Raw genomic sequence first — 16,083 nt, 5'->3', positions numbered from 1 at the left:
ATGAACCTTAAATATATTATACTGTAGGAGTGCGTAAATTCGCCATACAAACACCAGTCCTTCAATACGGTACGGTAAGGTCCATTTACCTTTAGACTTCTGCATAGGAAAATAAACACAAAGAAAATGATTCTGCTGGACTCCATATAAATATGTGGCTGGGAGGCGTGATCAGTCCTAACGAATGTAATAGGAAGAGCATTGAGACGTACGAAGTTTTAAAAGAAAGCCAACGATATGTTCTTCACATATAGTTACTTTTCATGTGGAATTTTCACTGGATTGTCCGGCTCCATGGCTAAATGGTTAGCGTGCTGGCCTTTGGTCACAGGGGTCCCGGGTTCGATTCGCGGCAGGGTCTGGAATTTTAACCTTAATTGGTTAACTTCGCTGGCACGGGGGCTGGGTGTATTTGTCGTCTCCATCGTCATTTCATCCTCATCATGACGCGCAGATCGCCTGCGGGCGTCAAATCGAAAGACCTGCACCTGGCGAGCCGAACTTGTCCTCGCACACTCCCGGCACTAAAAGCCAAACGCCATTTCATTTCATTTTCATTAGACTGAAATAAGTCATAAATACTTTAAACTTGTAAGTAAACAATTAAATATTTTCTTAATTTAGAGTTTATTTTCATGTTGAAGTTCGATGAAACTTAGAGTAACCCCATTGAAATTCATATTAATATCTTTTGATATTCTCTACCGCAGCATAATTTTAAAAGAACATAACTCATGCAAAAATATCTCTGCCCATTCTTAAAATCATGTGTTTCGTTACTTTGTTACAGGTAGGTGACGCTCATGCCTTCATCCGACACCTTTCATCACGATGGCAATTATGGTAGGAATTTTATCATAATGAAGAATTTTACTAGCTTTTCCTTAGATATTTGGTTTAGATTACAATAATTAACGTAGAACAACTTTATAGAACCCTGATCTTTACGGATTCGTCAGAATACGGCAATCAATCAATTATATTATTATTATTATTATTATTATTATTATTATTATTATTATTATTATTATTATTATTATTATTATTATTATCTAAGGCTGTAATCTTTCACCTTTGTTGTTCATAGTATACATGGATCATCTACTGAAAGGTACAAAGTTGCAAGTAGGGATTCAGTTAAGTGGAAATTTAGTAAGCAGTTTGGCCAATGCCGATAACTTGGTCTCCAAGACTAAAGAATTGAATGTCAGATTGGGAATACAGAGCTTGAATAGGTCGACAGTTTCAAGTGGAGTATTTAGGATGTGTATTCTCACGGGATGGCAGTATAGTGAGATTGTATCGAGGTGCAGTAAAGCTAATGCAGTAAGCTCACAGTTGCGATCAGCAGTATTCTGTATGAAAGAAGTCATTTCCCGGACGAAACTATCTTTACACCGGTCTGTTTTCAGACCAACTTTGCTTTAAGAGAGTGAAAACTGGATGGATACAGGATGTCTTAATCGTAAGTTGGAAGTAACAGATATGAATGTAGGGAGAATGATCGGTGATACAAATAGGCTGCAGTCGCTTAAGTGCAGCCAGTATCCAGTAATCGGGAGATAGTGCGTTCGAGCCCCACTGTAGGCAGCCCTGAAGATGGTTTTCCGTGGTTTTCCATTTTCACACCAGGCAAATGCCGGGGCTGTACCTTAATTAAGGCCACGGCCGCTTCCTTCCACTTCCTAGGCCTTTCCTATCCTATAGTCGCCGTAAGACGTATCTGTGTCGGTGCGACGTAAATCAAATAGCAAAAAAAAAAAGAAAAGATACAAATAGGTGGCAACAATGGCAGAAGGGTACTCGGAATGAGGTGAAGGCTAAGTTAGGAATTAACTTGACTGATGAAGCTATACGCATAAACCGGCTTCGGTAGTGGGATCATGTGAGGTGAATGGAGGAAGATAAGTTCTTGGACTCGGTCATGGAGGGTAAGAGAAGTAGAGAGAGACAAGGACGACGATGACTAGAGTCAATTTCTAATGGTTCAAAGATAAGACGTATGGTTCTAAGCGAGGCCAGAGAGCTTGTTACAAATACCCAGAGAATTGTGGCGGTGTTTATTAAATGCACAAAGGCTTGCAGACTGAAAGCTGGAAGGCATGACAGTCAGTTATGAAGATGTAATAATAATAATACCGAGCTCGATAGCTGCAGTCGCTTAAGTGCGGCCAGTATCCAGTATTCGGGAGATAGTAGGTTCGAACCCCACTGTCGGCAGCCCTGAAAATGGTTTTCCGTGGTTTCCCATTTTCACACCAGGCAAATGCTGGGGCTGTACCTTAATTAAGGCCACGGCCGCTTCCTTCCCACTCCTAGCCCTTTCCTGTCCCATCGTCGCCGTAAGACCTATCTGTGTCGGTGCGACGTAAAACAACTAGCAAACTTATTTCATTTTCGATCATGTATGTTTATTCAACACCATTGTTTAAATAACTTCAAATTTGCTAGTAAGGAGGAAAACTCATAAATGACACTTTACTCAAGTACGGTAACCTTGTGGCCTCGTTTAGATCCTCAACTCTTATCCTGAAATCATTAAAAAATTGGATCAGTCCCTCGTTACCTCGGTACTCCTCTGCTTCTGTCACCCTCCATGGGTGGGTCCTTCATTCTCCTATGTAAGCTGTCCTCCTCTATTTGGCTTACATGAACTTATCACCCAAGTTTCATCCATAGATCTGATTCGTAACACAGTCTATACGCTTCATTGTGAATACTGTATTCTCATAATTTCCGCTTGTTTGTAGCAGCAATATTTCCCGATACTGTCTTGTCAGTTACTTCCAAATTATTAATATGGTGTCCCTTGTCCAGGTTAATATTTCTCTGAATTTTCAATAAACATTTATTCATCAAAATTTATAGGTCTACATCTTGCGCAGTAAAAAATTGTCTTCCCTCTTTCTTGTTCATTTTAAGTCGTATGGAGAGACGTTACAGGACAGGACTAATAATATGAAGGAAGAGACTGTGGCATTAATTAAGGTACAGTGTGTAAATAGAAAACCATCTTCAGTCCTGCCGACGGTGGAATTCCAACCCTGTATCTCCCAAATACAAGCTAGGGGCTACACGCCCTGAATCGCATAGTTTACTCACTTGGTAAAGTAAGTGAATTTTGTACTTGATTTGCAACGTTGTTTTAGTAATGTAGGCTGCGCAAGAGAAACCTTCATGGGTATCCAGATTCTGATCTTTTTTCCAACCAACCTCTGGTGTTATTTTGTTTATTTAGTTAATATTGCTTCATGGATTTTTATCGATTCAGAAAGAGAAGAAAATTGTTTGATGAACTCATTTTTATACCTTGTTAGTGGAAGGAGAATGGAGGCTGATTTATGTGGAGCTCAGGTATAAATTCAGAAGAAAAAATAAAAATTTATAGAGTGATGAAGAAATTGTTTTTGGGTATAGTATACGAGCTGATTAAAGGTTAAGAACGTGCGAGAAATGACGGTACTCGGAAATTCTCTTCGGGAGTAACGGCTCACTGCTCCATGTTTTATGAGCGTTGCTGCCGCAACCTTGGCCCTGGCATGCAGAGGGCCAATGAGCGATATGACGTAAGGTACCGGCCATTTGGTCTCGACTTGCTTTCTCTTTTACTGCTGAAGCCGCCTGGGCTGCCACTGACACAGGCTCTCCAACAAGTCTGCTTCTTTCCAGAGCGCGAGTTCATTAGGCAGCATTTCTTCACACATAGAACAATGCGAATCGTTCTACAAAGTTAACCAATCTCTATAGTCGTATTTGTTTATTCACTCACTACCAGGGGACTAGAAAACTACGCTTGTAGTACCGTAAAGTGCAGCGAAATTACTAACGCTCACCAGACAAAACTTGGTACGGTGCCTTGAACGACATTATGAGACGTCCTTTTGTGCCTCACTTGAGAAAAAGTATTCCGTTTCTTCCCTTTCGGGACATTTTTCTCAATTTATTGGAGTCGGTTCTTGAAGATGATTTGACCCAGTTTTACAGCCGGATGTTGTCCGACTCGTTGGATGAATGGTCAGCGTACTGGCCTTCAGTTCAGAGGGTCCCGGGTTCGATTCCCGGCCGGGTCGGGGATTTCAACCTTCATTGGTTAATTCCATTGGCCCGGGGATTGGGTGTTTGTGTTGTCCCCAACATCCCTGCAACTCACACACCACACATAACACAACCCTCTACCACAATAACACGCAGTTACCTACACATGGCAGATGCCGCCCACCCTCATCGCAGGGTCTGCCTTCCAAGGGATGCACTCGGCTAGAAATAGCCACACGAAATTAAATTAAATTAAGCCGGATGTTCATCCTGATATGAACGCTGTGTGAAGGGATGCATTCATTATTGCGTGTTTTTGTGGTGGTAGGTAGTGTTATGTTGTATGTTGATAAGGTGCAATAAGGCAAATACAAGCAACCAGTCCCCGAGCCAGAGGAAATAAACATGCGCAGTTAAAATCCTCAGGTCTCCGGGAGGTGGCAGCTAATCGCACTAATCACTACACCATAGAGGCGGACCTTGATAATGGTTACCCTATAAAGATAGGTTACAACAGACTGTATGTGGAGAAAAAGTGTAGAGCTCCTTTTAATTTTACAGTATTTAGGGATAATATTTTACGTTTATTTCCTTTAATTAATGCCCAACATAACTGAAATACTACATAGGTAGTAGTGTTAATTTTACTGTATTGAACACAGATATTTCGCATTTGTATTTTTACATTTAGCATTTTATAGCGTTTTGAAGAAAAACAAACAATTTGTGCTAATTATAATTAATAGTTGATGTGTGAAATTAAAATCTTTTGCATAGAGCTAATAGTAAAGCAAAACTGAATGAAGCATAATAAAATTGTATACCTAATTTAAAATTATATATAGACTAAAGTATAACAGAACAGATTTATATTCGTGCGTAATCTGAATAATAAAAGGAAAATATGCAAAATTAACTTGTAACGATCAAGAATCACTGACACTGTTGAAAGAAATCATAGAACATAACTGATTTTTTTTCTGACATTCATGTTCCCCTATCACTTACACTGAATTATATTTACTGAAATATCTTCCAGCACCTGCACTGTTGGCAGGATGCCAAATAAATAGGACTACACTACGTACTTGCTTGGACAAATTTTACATGACTTCCCAAGCAAGTGTGCCCAAAACTCCTCATTTTTAGTTTTCTCAAGGAAAAAAAAAAGGAACATAAATAGTTTTACATAAAAACATTGTCGGTTTCGCATTTACATCGCATTTTATTATAAATTTCCCTTTATGAATACATTTCGCATATTATCGCGCATGCAAGGCACATTTAAAAGTGGTTTGTAGGTAGGCCTAGCCCTGTACAGAAGTACAAGGTTTTATAAATACTTCCCAACGAGCAAGTGGCTGTTCAGTTTCGTTCACATAACTATCAGCTTGTATGTCAAATCTTTCAAAGCTTTCTCCCCACTTCAAGCTCTTTGCTATTCCATCGTCGGTGCGACTTAAAATCGACTGTAAAAATATTTTTTAACTATATAAATTTAATTTCTATACAAATAATAATAATAATAACAATAATAATAATAATAATAATAATAATAATAATCATAATAATGCTATACATTTTACGTCCCTTTAACCACCTTTATGGTTTCCGGAAAGTCCATAAATATTGTCACATAGGTGTTCTTCTACCTGTTGGTATAAGTCTATCAACACAAGGCTGGCGTATTTTAGCAGTTACAAATACCATCGAAATCATCATGAATCGAACCTGCAAGTTCGGGCTCAGAATGCCAGCATTTTGCCATCTAAGCCAATTAGCCTACAGTAGTTAATGATGTCTACTGTATTCGTTCTCATAAATTTTCAGATTTTCTCTTTCTTGCAACTTCAATCTATGTCAAAACTTTAAGGATATCTTGTGTCCCGTAAGAGGGCAAGTAATTCTTGCACAATGCTAGGGAAAGTTTGTGGAAGACGTTTCAAGGTTGCGGAATGGTTTTCACAGAGTTGTAACGCAACAGGTCTTTATGGTTTTATAGCAGGGCATGAAAGCTGCTGCAGGTAGTTGGCATGAAAATGAAAAGTCTGCGCTAGTCGAGTGTTTGACTGGCGAACTCTAAGACTTAGAACACATGTTCACATTTCAGCACTGACCAGTCATAGAGATTTACTCCAAATTGTACAAAATCATCTGTATAACTGAAGGCAATTGGAATAAATAGAATCTACGGGGGCGGGTGGGGGGACGTAGCTGCCCAATATAATTAATATTACATTTATAAAATTCCAATCAAAATTAATTTAATATATTTTAATTTCTTTCTTTCTTTCTTTCTTTCTTAATCTGTTTACCCTCCGGGATTGTATTTTCCCACGGTCTCAGCGAGGGATCCCATCTCTACCTCCTCAAGGGAAGTGTCCTGAAGGGTGAGACTTTGGGTCAGGAGATACAATTGGGGAGGAGGACCAGTACATCGCCCAGGCGGTCTCACCTGCTATAGGCTACTGAATAGGGGCCTTATGGTGGTATAGGAAGATTGGAAGGGATAGACAAAGAAGAGGGAAGGAAGCAGCCATGGCCTAAGTTAGGTACCATCCCCCATTTGCCTGGAGGAGAAGTGAGAAACCACGGAAAACTATTTCGAGTATGGTTGAGGGGGAAATAAAAACCTCCTCTACTCAGTTGACCTCCCGAGACTGAGTGGACCCCGTTCCAGCCCTCGTAGATATTTTCAAATTTTGTTGGAGATCCGGGAATCGAACCCGGGCCTCTGGGGGTGGCAGCTAATCACGCTAACCACCACGCCTACACCACTTCTTACTGTTCTCTTGGATTAATCAGCAGGCTGAACATTCGTGGTTTCGGTATTAGGCCTATTAGGACAGCTATCCATAGTGGGTTTTCTCTCTTAACTTTGCAAACGTTTTATTAAGCTCTCGCAATTACGCAACTACAGGTTGTGTATTTCCGTCTTAAACTCTTATACGCATTTTCGTTAAATGTTGCTGTATTAGGTACAAAACAATTAAATTATTTTCTCTACACGTCAATACAGTATGGGTTATCAGGCAGATCCAAACACATAAAACTGATGACCAAATCTCCCAGCCTTCACGCGAACCGCGACTGGAACATTCTCTGCACTAAGAAGACGTGAGGACACGTGTGGCCAGCCCTGCGCGCTACTGTCTATATTTCCTTATTACGGCCCAGGGCTCTGAGAACCAGTGTACACTAGGGGGAACTTGAGATCGGATAAAGCAAGAAGCGATTCCCCCTTCACTGCATTTCCCCTTGCGTTGAGTGCCAGCCGAAAATCGAGCACAAGTACATATGATCCATAACAAAACTCTGTTTATTTACCACGTAACACAGTGGATAAAAACTTCATCGCTATGGTAGCCTTACTCTAAAGTACAATTATATTTAGCCTATATTAGTTTCTTTTACAGTATTCAGCAGTTATTAGACCTTGTGGAAACACTGAACATCGGAGCTCGGGTTGGCGACCACGGAGCTCCTAAATGATTTGGCATTGTTTGCACTGATTTAAATCAGACCTCTCGTTTTCCCATTTCTTATCCGTTCTTCCTTGGCTAATATTTGTTATCTTCCTGCCAGGGAGGTAATATGTCTACCTGACATTTATTAATTGGTATGTTTATTCCCAGTGCTTACAATTTATCTTACCATATCTTATTTTAAGGGGCTGCCTGGTCGAGGCGGTAAAGGCGTGCTCGGTTCGCCCGGAAGGACGTGGGTTCGAATCCCCGTCAGGAAGTTGTAAAAATTTAAGAAATGAAATTTTCACTTCCGGAAGTGCATATGGCCCTGAGGTTCACTCAGCCTACTCCAAAAATGAGTAGGCCTACCAGGTTAATTCCTGGGGGCAAAGGCGGCCGGGCGTAAAGCTAACCACTCTACCCCATCAAGTGCCGAGGTGCGGAGAGTGGAAGCCTTTACCTTCCACCCCTCCATGGGCTTTCATGGCCTGTACGGAGATGACTTTGCTTTGCTTTTGATATCTTATTTTAAGTGACGACCACTGGGCCCATTCCTCAGTCAGAGTGTTTTATTTGCACGCTCTTCTTAATCATTCTCTTACTTTTGTAGATAAACTTTTTCTTCCTAGTGTCATACCTTGATGGAATATATGTTTATATAGCTGAAAATAATATGATAACCACGTGCTTTATCCCCAAATAGGTCAGAGGTAATTGAGGAGAACCCCTGAGCCAGTTTTCTTGCAGTAGAGTGGCCAGTTTCTTTCCCGTTTTCCTCTAGCCAACAGCACGTGATCCACCCATTCATGTGTGGATCACACCCAATGTTGATTAATTTCGGAGATCTCACAGGGTTGTTTAACATGGCTTCACCATTGGATCATCTAGTTGTACATCCCCTAAAAAAGTAATCTCCCCCAATGCACACAATTTTATTAGATTGTCTACTTCTGCTTTAGACTCTTTCCTGATTTAAAAAGTTCTCAATCTGGTTACCTGAAACAGATCTTCGCTAAAAATTGTCCAGACCGGGTGAGTTGGCCGTGCTGTTAGGAGCGAGCAACATTGAACTTGCAACCGGGAGATAGTGGGTTCGAGTCCCACTGTCGGCAGCCCTGAAGATAGTTTTACGTGATTTCCCATTTTAACACCAGACAAATGCTGGGGCTATGCCTTAATTAAGGCCACGGCCGCTTCCTTCCCACTCCTAGCCCCTTCCTATCCTATCGTCGCCATAAGACCTCTCCGTGTCGTTGCGACGTTAAACAAATAGTAATATTTTTTACCATATTAGGTACAAATGGTGATAAAAGCAACGGCAAACACATGATACCTTTGTACGTCTCAGTATGGCTCCGCTGTTGGTTTTTACTGTATCCCTATAACTTCACCTTCTGTGGTGATTTTTTAAAGACTAACTTGCCTCCAGTTAAAGACTTAACTGACAGGAGGGGTTTTTTTCATGTAATAGGGCCTAGAATATCCTTGTTCGTTGCTCCTTTTACCAGATAATGTCAAGTGTGTAATGAAGTGCGTTGTTAAAATTAGTTGAGTCTAGGCTGCAGAACTTTTAATTTTTCATTTCATGGAGTGTTGCAGTTAATTTAATAAACATACACTGACTGACAGTGACAATGCAACACCAAGGAGGAGTGGTTCGAAGGGGATGAAAGTTGGGGAAAAAACAGAGACGGCACGGATGAATAATTGATGTTTATTTCAAACCGATATGCAGGTTACACAATGCGCACGTCATCGACTCAGTAGGATGTAGGACCACCGCGAGCGGCGATGCACGCAGAAACACGTCGAGGTACAGAGTCAATAAGAGTGCGGATGGTGTCCTGAGGGATGGTTCTCCATTCTCTGTCAACCATTTGCCACAGTTGGTCGTCCGTACGAGGCTGGGGCAGAGTTTGCAAACGGCGTCCAATGAGATCCCACACGTGTTCGATTGGTGAGAGATCCGGAGAGTACGCTGGCCACGGAAGCATCTGTACACCTCGTAGAGCCTGTTGGGAGATGCGAGCAGTGTGTGGGCGGGCATTATCCTGCTGAAACAGAGCATTGGGCAGCCCCTGAAGGTACGGGAGTGCCACCGGCCGCAGCACATGCTGCACGTAGCGGTGGGCATTTAACGTGCCTTGAATACGCACTAGAGGTGACGTGGAATCATACGCAATAGCGCCCCAAACCATGATGCCGCGTTGTCTAGCGGTACGGCGCTCCACAGTTACTGCCGGATTTGACCTTTCTCCACGCCGACGCCACACTCGTCTGCGGTGACTATCACTGACAGAACAGAAGCGTGACTCATCGGAGAACACGACGTTCCGCCATTCCCTCATCCAAGTCGCTCTAGCCCGGCACCATGCCAGGCGTGCACGTCTATGCTGTGGAGTCAATGGTAGTCTTCTGAGCGGACGCCGGGAGTGCAGGCCTCCTTCAACCAATCGACGGGAAATTGTTCTGGTCGATATTGGAACAGCCAGGGTGTCTTGCACATGCTGAAGAATGGCGGTTGACGTGGCGTGCGGGGCTGCCACCGCTTGGCGGCGGATGCGCCGATCCTCGCGTGCTGACGTCACTCGGGCTGCGCCTGGACCCCTCGCACGTGCCACATGTCCCTGCGCCAACCATCTTCGCCACAGGCGCTGCACCGTGGACACATCCCTATGGGTATCGGCTGCGATTTGACGAAGCGACCAACCTGCCCTTCTCAGCCCGATCACCATACCCTTCGTAAAGTCGTCTGTCTGCTGGAAATGCCTCCGTTGACGGCGGCCTGGCATTCTTAGCTATACACGTGTCCTGTGGCACACGACTACACGTTCTACAATGACTGTCGGCTGAGAAATCACGGTAGGAAGTGGGCCATTCACCAACGCCGTGTCCCATTTATCGTTCGCTACGTGCGCAGCACAGCGGCGCATTTCACATCATGAGCATACCTCAGTGACGTCAGTCTACCCTGCAATTGGCATAAAGTTCTGACCACTCCTTCTTGGTGTTGCATTTGCTCTGTCAGTCAGTGTATATTCTTTCCCGTCAGAATGTAGAAAAATTCTGAAATGAAACTTTCATCTTTAGAAGATCTTCACTGTGCATGTACTATACTGTATATAATGTATTATCAGGTTCGTTCCTGAAGGAAATGGCCATGTCACTTACTGATGAGAATAGATAATGTGGAAACCATTAATTTTCACTCCTTCGGGCGCCTTCGTGATCTGCGGGAAGATGGTTTCCCTTACAAAACAATATCGGAATTACCTGTTCTTTATATGGTTTTTTATGCATATAATAAGAAAAATAAAATAAAAATCTTCCTTTGTTTCTAGAATGTCCATAAAAATACCGCGGGGAGGTGCCCAATATTTAATTCTCTGTTCAAGTAGTCTCTTGCTGCACTCTCTAGCAAACGAAATGAAGCGTAATTAGGAGACTAGCCCAGAACCTATCAATACTATCAATCGGGTAACCACCATGGCACGTTCTGAAACATTGATCATTTTTCGTGTAATTATCCCTTATTTTTATTTCCTTTGAACTCAGCTACATGGATAAATGGTTAGCGTTTTCGTCCTTAGTCCAGGGAGTCCCGTGTTGGATTCCCGGGCGGGTCGGGGATTTGAACCTTAATCAAATCTTCTGGCTCAAGGGCTGGGTGTGTGTGTGTGCTGTCTTCATCAATATAAATTATCTTAGGTAGGCCCCATCTTCACAGCCATGCAGGTCGTCTACAGGCCATTATCATTATTATTATTATTATTGTTATTATTATTATTATTATTATTATTATTATTATTATTATTAATGAGGTTGAATTTTTAAAAAATTCATTTGTTACTGAAATATAAGAGGTCGGTGGTTTCTGATATAACATAGTGAGTGAGTGGTAGGCTACTTCGCTTTTTAATAGGCCTGTATGGATGAACATCTTTCAAATACATTTTTAAAATTTTGAATTCCGTGAATTGAGATATGTTAATAAGACCGCTGTTGGTCTCTATAAAACGGAAACCTGTTCCTCTCCATTCCGACGTTGGTAAGTTTTACTGATTTTTAAAATTAACTGGAGTAGAATTTTAGGGTAATCGGCCGTTACTTATAGATCTAATAGGTTACATCCAGGCATTCGCATGGAGTTGAAGTGAAGATATCATATAAAGCTAGTATGTTCTATAAGTTTTGGCAAAGTTGCGGGTTAGATAGGGTTGTAACCTGACGAGGTGCCTTGTAAACCCGTAATGGGTCATCAGGGGGTCGGATGCGACCTGACATAGTCATTATAGATAAGTACTCTACCTGTAATGCCGTGTTAACACGTGCTATTGCAGGTGTCTCCCTCCTGCCGCATCAGCATATGTTACGGCTAATAAACTAGCAGGCGAGTGTGATAAATTATTGTAATGCGCAAGGAATGGGAGAGAGATGGCGAGACAAGTTATCTCATCTCACGCGTGATCAACTATGTGATCTTCGCCCAAGATTATACTCATTACCTGATCCTTTGAATATTAAATGTAAAGTGAAAAGCGAACTTGTAATTAGTGTTCTACAAATATTGCGCTAATCTTGTGGATGAGAGAAGATTTATCGTTCAGTTTGGACCGTAAATAACGGCACTTGCCTCCAACATTTACATTAACAACATCCCACTTGAGGTTGTGTGCATGTGCAAGTGCAGTGAAGGACCGTTTTCATCTAAATTGGTGGTATTTATTTAAACGGTATCATAAGAGCACCGAGCTAACAAGCTCAGGTTGGCAGGGTCTATCTTGCTTCAGTCCGGTGGTATTTAAAGGTGCTTAAATACACCGGCGTCGTGTCGGTAGATTTAATGGCATGTGAAATAAACCCTTCGGGACAAATTTTCGGCATCACGTCTCTGTAAACCTTAAAAGTAGTTAGAGGGACGTAAAAGCAATAGCATTATTATTTATTACGATGCCATTATATTTGGTAACATTCACTGTGAATTCTTGACTGTGGAACTAGGTATTCTGATGTCTAGGTTCCATACCCAGCATTGACAACGATCTTCTTACGCAGGTTATCATTTCTAGAGTTTTATACATCTCATTTGAAGAAAAATATTTGTATTGAACCCTTGAACTTACCATTCCATCGTTGGTCGGCCACGGCTGCTATAGTAGAACAATTTAGAACTCTTAAATCTTGGGTCGTTGCGGGAATAAATTCGGTCACGATCTTAACCAAACGATGGGGTTCAGAAGAAAGCCTAACTACTTGAAATGAGGAGCAAAAATGTGCTTACTAACTTTTATTTAAACTGAAAGAGCACGATAACATCGTTAATTTAATATGCATTCTTGCCACAAAAATATAAAAAATTGAATTATTGATTTTTGAAAAGTTCCAAACACAGTCACATTACATAACGTCACTTCATTTCTTCCAATGTCGAAGAGTTGCTTCGGAGAAGCTAATATGTTAGTGGACAGCGAAACTGAAAAACTGAAAAAAAGGGAAGACCTGAAAACCGGGCGCCTATTTTCCAAACGAGAACTGAGAGTTAATCCACACGATCCGTGGAAAATCTGACTTTCAACAATTAGAACGCCTGATTTTCTCTTAATTAAGGTTATCCACCAGTCAAATACCCTTCATGGATACGGAACATCCGCCGAATGGACCCTTAATCGAACCAAACTGACTATCAGTTGCTTTGGATAGGTTGCGAAATATTATAGGAAAGCATGGTGTTCACTACAAGTTAATGGCATCATTCACAATTGAAATAAAATTCCACCATGTATTTGTCATTCATGACACCCTTAAGTGATAAGGTACTCCCGATGCTAAACGTGCATCACCCAATCAGCTGTTCGGAAGGAACCAACAACAACATGATCCGAGAGGATCTTACGTTAAGTCGTTCTAAAGGAACAAAACTGCGACATGCAGGAAACATTTACTAATCATGCATTTAGAAGAAATGCCTAACACTGAAGTTAATCAAAAAGTGAAAAGTCACTTGAAAATATTATTATTGAACCGATTTTCAGGTTAGAAATGGGTTTATTATGCTTAATAAATTTACCAGTCCACGCTAAAATTTACTACAATTTTAAGGAATTCTTTCCCTTGACAACAATGCTACCAGTACAGATCTCTCTATTTACTGTCTGTCCCAACACACTACTGGTAAAGTGATTACTTACTTATTCTAACTATGAATACGAATGAAAATACGACAAGATTAAAATATAAAATAAAATTACTGGCTGACGAATCGAAACCGCATTCGCAACTCAAGTCTCATTCCAAAACACTGAGTGTCAATAATGCACACTATCAATGAAAACGGACGTCAAGACGAGGAAACAATAAAGTCCGTAAAAAAATAAATTAACATCTCGAAGTCATACAGCTTAACACGCACGAAGAAACACAGTAAAAATATAATCTAGATCGGGTCGATGTCCCACACTTGGACAGCCCTCGTTTGTCAACAGCAGTCCCGTTATCTCAATGAGAGCTTCGCATAGACCCTCTACAATAAATCATATCGCACTGTAATGGCTACCTTCAACCAGGCCACTTCACAAAAGAAACAAAAGAGAAAAAAAAATCTAAACTGAGACTTGAGTGTGTACAGCTACCATCCCAGACCTATCGTCGGGCTCACTTGAAATCTGTACACCCTAAACCTAATCAGTATATACATGATGCCTTCCAAGTCCTATCGTCGGGCGTGACCTAGGACGTCTCATCATCAATGACTCCAAGAATAAACACGTGACGTCCTAAATCTATCGTCGGGCGTCAAAGTGGGTCGTACTACGTCTCCCTTAACATATCAGGCGAAATGCAATTCTCAAACAACTCCAACAATATCACTGAATCTGGTCAGACAAAATACGCACGACGGAACCAACGTCTCTGTTATCAACTGAATGTAGGTCGAAATACAGCAAGTGTCTACCTCTCGAAAAGTACAGTAAGTGTCTACCTCATTATAATATGTGAACTCAGAAATAAATAGACGTGACGATCGGTTCTCCACCTCGAACGCAATCTCAGCCTGTGCACTGACGTGTTAGGGAAGCAAATGAAAATTCCCAACACACGGGTACCCTTTTAGTGGACGCCTTCAAAATAATAATCATCACCATCGCATTCGAAATTCTCAGATCGCCTATCATCAATTCCAACCATCTTATCCATGACCTCTCCAATGAACAAATTAAATATAACCCAACCGTGTGTCCAAAGTGCTCTCTGATCCTGAAGATCGTTCGTTCTCTTATCATCCATGCGGGCTTTACGTAACATAGATCACTGGATGTGTACTACCCAGACTGTAACATTTACCAGAGTCGTTTTTTACTTGGAATCTTTCTATAAATTCACACCATAGTCGTCTCAAATTCGGATTGATTGCGGAAAACAATACAGCCTGTTTCACACAGCCTGTTTCTAAATACTTCCTCTACAAAAATACAACTTGTCTCAACACACTTTCTCCTCGCTTTATCCCAGCGGCATTACTTCCATCTCATCTCCACGTACGTATAAATCCATCGCTTTCAATCCCTTTTCCTTCACGACCCTTTTTCATACTTCGATCCCCTGATGAAAACGACAACCATCAGTAAACACATCTCTTACCTTACTATTATTAAGACTTTCGGACCTCAAGAATCCAAGAGCACACATCGACCTTTCGCAATTCAAGTATACACGATGTCTCACAATTTCCTTCCCATTAGCGACTGTGACTCTAACAAATTTTATTGACATTATCTAAATATGCCTACGATCCTTGTAGAAATAACTGGTTAAATGTAATTTAACAGAGAAGAATTTCCTTATCCCGCGGTAAACATTATTATTATTATTATTATTATTATTATTATTATTATTATTATTATTATTATTATTATTATTATTATTATTAACCAGCGTTTCTAAATGCAACTGACACCTGAAATTACAATATTCGCCACGACAAATTTACACTTATAACGTTCACAAATCCGCACTTTGAATGATATCTCATCTCGACACAAAATTTTAAGCGTCGCATTTTTACCGTTCTTGACATGAAATTTACACACTGAAATTTTCACACGCTGACCAAAATTTACAACGCCTCTCGCCTGATAATTACGCATATCACCCGACAATCACCTGGAAATTTTGTTAGGACAGACAGGAACTAACTAACTAACTACATAATATAAAATAGACAGACCTGCACATTGGTGACATTCTCAGCATTCTGATTACATCATCTCCAGCAACCTCGCACTTAGCCACTCATTTTCACAGATAACATTTTCATTTTCAAAATTTCACTCATCCAAACACTACCATTCACACACACGAGATTAAAATTACCATAAATAATGCACTTCTTTGTAACTTGCACCACGAACTTCCCTCGTTCTGCAGTCGACTCTAACTGCCTGATGCGCTTCCCAGAGTGGTTTCTCTCCCCGTTGTTTCAATAAGAACAGGTGTTCGGCCGATAAGGGAGTAGAACTATTTTGAATCGCTTCCCCCAGACCTTCTTCACTTACAAGAGTACAGGAAATGATAAAAATAAAAT

The 16,083-nt window shown here is 41.1% G+C and overlaps 1 protein-coding gene across 1 annotated transcript in view; it reads left to right on the top strand.

Moving 5' to 3' along the window:
- The first annotated feature begins 819 nt into the window (after positions 1–819).
- LOC136885606 (homeotic protein antennapedia) overlaps positions 820–16,083 on the top strand; it is a 488,085-nt gene continuing 472,821 nt past the window's right edge. Inside the window, exon 1 of the mRNA XM_067158282.2 lies at positions 820–843. The gene's annotated coding sequence lies outside the window, so the exon portion shown is untranslated. The remainder of the gene's footprint in view (positions 844–16,083) is intronic.

The sequence above is a fragment of the Anabrus simplex genome, chromosome 1 (genome assembly GCF_040414725.1).
Source record: "Anabrus simplex isolate iqAnaSimp1 chromosome 1, ASM4041472v1, whole genome shotgun sequence".
In the NCBI taxonomy this organism is placed as follows: domain Eukaryota; kingdom Metazoa; phylum Arthropoda; class Insecta; order Orthoptera; family Tettigoniidae; genus Anabrus; species Anabrus simplex.
This window is presented reverse-complemented; position numbering and strand designations above follow the sequence as displayed.